The sequence below is a fragment of the Etheostoma spectabile genome, chromosome 22 (assembly GCF_008692095.1).
Source record: "Etheostoma spectabile isolate EspeVRDwgs_2016 chromosome 22, UIUC_Espe_1.0, whole genome shotgun sequence".
NCBI classification, from domain to species: Eukaryota; Metazoa; Chordata; class Actinopteri; order Perciformes; family Percidae; genus Etheostoma; species Etheostoma spectabile.
In genome coordinates, this window is record NC_045754.1 from 4,602,786 (window position 1) to 4,607,646 (window position 4,861).

Here is a 4,861-nt window from a genome sequence, read left to right on the forward strand (position 1 = left end):
AATCAAAATGAAAAGTGAATCAGCGGCAATAACACTTTGGAGGACAATTCAGCGTGTGATTGCAAATTTGCAAGTAGCTGCTTTATCTTTTGAAGGACTTGCATTCCTGTCACGCTTCAGCGAGTTGTGTAATGCTCTTCAGCACCAAAAAGAAGCAGTTTGTTATTCCGAATTCTGGAAAAACACCGGTGTTATGAATATAACAGTTTTCTCATCTCGAGGGAGTTTCACAACAGAAGAGAAGTTCTTTTCTTTTCTTTTTATTACCAAGAATACAAAATAATATCTACATTCACATACCACTTACTGCAGCATGACTGACCACGTGGATTTCAAGTAAACTTTTACCCAATCAAATTATCAAAATGTACTTTCACTTCATTCCCAGTTTGTAAAATCCTTTTGTTATATCTTTTGGTGTTTGAGTTTTGATTTCTCTTCTTTTTTCTTCATCCTAAATGTCTTTTTTTGTTGTACATTTGGCACTTAATGCAGATCATCAATGTCTCTGAAGGGTTAAGCCACGTTTGCGTGTTGGCAGAAAAAAAAGCAACACAGTGTCTCAAACAGGACGTCGTACTCCCGTTGGCACGGGGGGGGATCCCAAATGAAAGGTGACTCGGTCGTACTTCCACATCTCGAGTGACATTTGACCGCCTGCTGCGATACATCCATTCCCAAAAATGGCTTCCCTTGCATCCTTAATAATGAACCACATTTACAATACAAATAGCTAAAAAATGATACAAAAAACAATAACACGATAAACATATCCACCTGGAAAACCCACATGGGATTACAGTATCGCCCTCTCTCCTGTGCATGTCCTTTACCATAGAGATGCATGAAGACAAGAGCTATTACATCATGTATGTTACAACATATACGTGATCTTTAAAAGAGTTCCTCTCAAGGCCATGGCAGTTGAAGTACAGTGTTGGTTGGAAGTACCCAAATAAGTTAGCGAAAAATATAAATACGGCACGTGAAACAAAGAAATAAATTAAGACCTGCCACAGAGGAAAGAAGAAAGAAATCCAATTGCAGCTGTGATTTCATTCCCCCTCTCCCTGCTCTGAGTTGTGGTCATATGTGAAAAAGCGCTGAAGATCAGCAGTGTAGCGTTTTTGTCTCCCGTGTTGCTGTGAGTCAGGTCTCTGTCGTTTTCATCTCTGCTAATAAATCTCTCCAGTCTTTGAACCAAAGCTGCCTGTGGCTGGGTCAGGCAGGGGAGTTAAACATGTGCTTTGAAGCCGTTGCTTTTGCGGCCTCCCAAAGGCTGCCCATCCCGCCTCAGTCGCTCGGGGGCGGGGGGGATTTAAAACCAGCTCACACTGCTGCTGCTGTGGGCCTCCCAGGCCTTCAATGCTGTGGAGAATCCAGACTTTCGGCAGGAATTCAAGTGCTAACAGTCATGGTTGTGGACGCGAGCACATCGCGGCTTTTCTTGTGCACCACGTTTTTGTCTCTGATGTTTGTGTCTTTCGTTTTGTCGGCATAATAGCTCTCAGATTTAAAAAAAAAAAGAAAAGAAAAGAAAGAGGGAAAGGCTCTGGTGTTCTACCACATCGGAGGAGCGTTTGTCTCCAGCACGCCGTACATCTCGGCTAGTTTTTTAAAGCGAGGCCCCCAGTCGTTGAGATAGTCGTACTCGTGGTCCGTGTTGGACGTCCCCGACTGGAGCGAGCTAAGCGACTCTGCAACGGAACCTTCCCCCTCGTAGGCGTAGGTCTGCAGGGAGTCGTAAGGCGGGGCGCATGGGTCCATGTCGGCGTCCAGGAGCTTCGCCAGCACGTACCCGTGAACGTTACTGTCCCCGCCGCTGCCGCCGCCGCCCACGACGCACACCTGAGGCACGTAGCGCGACAGGCTCTCGATCTCCGGCACCATGTCCTGTCTCATCTTGCCCGGGTGATGGTGCGCCTCGCGCGGGTTCCACATGGCGGCGATGTCGAAGGCCTCGGTGTCCTCCTCGCCGCCGCCTTCGTCGTCGTAGCGCACAATGTTCTCGTGGACGTTCTCCTCCTCGTCGCACAGGTAGGGCTTCTTACGATGGGTGCGCAGGGAGAGCATGAGCAGGATCATCACTGGGCAGAGGAAGAGAAGACAAACAGTCAGCTGGAGACATACAGGATACTTTTATGGATGTCTGAATGATGTACGGAAGTGCCGCTTTCAACAGGACGCAACGTAGATGTGTATGGTCTATGTGTATGGTCATAAGACCGTCCTCCACCGCGCTGCGAAAAAGGATATGAAGACTATTTGGACATTGACATATGTGGGTAGAATTCCTCTTTTATATGGTGATGTGTCATTGTGATATATCATGATATGACAACATTACAGTGAAGTGATGTCCAGAGCCTGTCTTATTATTTGCCTTTACCCACTTAGTCATTGTATCCACATTATTGGTGATTATTTATCAAAACTCTCATTGTGTATATATTTTGTGAAAGCAAACAGTCAACCCTACAATATTGCTGCAATATCGATGTGTTTGGTCAAAAATATCGTGATATTTGATTTTTTTTTCAGAGACGCATTGATTTTTGTAGATCAGATGCATGATAGATGAAGTCTTGACTAGTCATAGAACAATTTTGATACTATTCTGCTAATTGTTCAACCCATTAGGTTGTTAGCTGACTTCAGCTTCTTTCATGTGAACATTATTTCTGTTTTAAATAATTTTCAAATTAAATATCTTTGGGTTTAGGACTGTTGGTCGGACACAACCAGCAGTGAGATGTCACTTTGGACTTTTAAGAATATTCTAGATTAAGCAGCTACTTAAATAATAATTAAAAAAAGCTTAACAACATTTTAAAAAAATATTCCAACTACAGGAAAATACATGAACTCCAATCGGAAATCTGAAAAAGCACAATGGCCCGATGTTGTTTTTTTTCTCCATTGTTACACACTCAAAACTGAATCAGGAAAACGTGCTTGCTTGTATAAATGAACTTTGACGTCTTCTCTGACTCTGTGTAAATACCTCATTATGCTTTTGCAGAGCATGAAGGCGAATAAACAAGAAAAATGTCATGCAGTCGCCATTATCTGGGGTCTCCAGCTAGAAAACCTTTTCCCTAGCGGACTGCATTTTAAACGTTTGTAGCAGAATGTAAATGTACTGACGGAGGGCGAGCCTCGGGGGGGCAGCAGTAGGCCTTGATTAAAATCCCTGCAGCACTTTATTTGACACCCTGACCTTTCGGCTTCTTTTGAGTATTCGTGATACCTTTACTGAGTGAAATAATCAACCTTAAAGGTGCCCTGCCGCATGTTTTTTTATGACTTTCTAGTAATGTCTGAAGTTCTACCATGGGCTCTGTAACATGTTTGTGGAAAAAGTAACTTGGTTACCTTGGTTACCTTGTTTCAAGCCATTCTAGCGTGGTATAGAAAGCCTGCAGGAAGACTCAGCTCCATTTGGGCCAGTTCTCATTAATATTCAATGAGCTGAGCTGCTTGACTCTGATTGGCTAATAACAGCAATGAGCTCAGACAGACCAGCTGTTGTGATTGGTCTGATTTCTCCTCTTATTTCTTCCCAGTGGCTAGAGCTGACAGAGGAGGTAGCAGCTCATTTTTTACATTTACCACATAACACATATGGACTGAACATATTTCAAAAAATGCAAGTAAAATCGGTTTTGTGAGGAAGGGCACCTTTAAAGACGGATACGTCACACTATTTTAACCACATAAGAACACGATGGAACTTTGGATTGTCTTTAAACTCTACACTTTTAATACTTCATTGCAATGTTCTTTCACCTTATTCCACACAATCCTTCCCTTCTGAGTCCATTGCACATTTTTATACTTTTTATACATGTTAAAAAATGTGTGTGGTAGGGTAGGATAGTGGGTATTGGGAAGTACCCAAGTAAAATTATTTTATAACAATGGATCTCCACAGACTCTCAGTACATTTCATATTATGCATATTTACAGATAAACCTTTGCATATTTGCAGCAAACTCTCTCCTGATTGAAATGGCGGCAGTGAGCGATTTCACATTTGCACAGCTTTTAACTAAAGCTCTAAAGTAAACCGCTGAGTCTATATCAAACACAGAATCCCATAAAAAAAGAACATTTTTACCATATGGGACCTTTAAAGTAAAAAGGATCAGAATACTTCTTCCAGCACTGCTCCTAACTCACCCAGCAGGACGAAGATGCAGGCCAGGATGGCGATGAGCGCCCCTCTGCTGAGGCTGGCAGGCAGGCTGTACGCCTCGGCGTTGCAGGACATGACGTTGCCCTCGTGGTCGCAGCTGCACACGCGGATGGTCAGCGTGCTGGTGCTGGTCTGCACCGGCTGCTCACCGTCAGACACCGAGATGGGCAAGTAGAAGACGGTCTGGTCCTGCTGCGCCCAGCCTCCTCGCCGCGTCAGGATCCACGCTGTGTTGTCTGGAAAGAGACAAAGAGGTCAGGGAAGGGCTGAGTCCCTGGGGTGTTTCACAGATAACAGGGTTCAGGGCATGTGGGTATACCATAGGCCTGTTATAATCATTACAAAAGTGTCTAATCTTTTTTTTTTCTTCACATTTCTAAAAGAGATGAAACTTTTCCAAAACAGAGAGAGGTTGCTCTTGTTCCAGAGGACACTGGTGAAACCTTTTAGGGTTTCTGCTGATGCTCGCTTTGCCAGACCTTCCTCCACAGTGCTGTGGAGGAGGGACTGGCTAGTCCACACAGCATCCCGCGATGGGAGAAAAACGTCCTCTGGTTTATTGGTATTTCAAACCAAGGGAAGGAATTTGTTTTCGTGGAACACGTGTAAATTCAAAAGTAGTTTTAGTTGTGGAACATAAAACTCAGATTGGACAGATAGTCC

The 4,861-nt window shown here is 43.8% G+C and overlaps 1 pseudogene; it reads right to left on the reverse strand.

Annotated features, from left to right (window-relative positions):
* Positions 1-244: 244 nt before the first annotated feature.
* Positions 245-4,861, reverse strand: part of LOC116672367 (cadherin-20-like) — a 98,174-nt pseudogene continuing 93,557 nt past the window's right edge.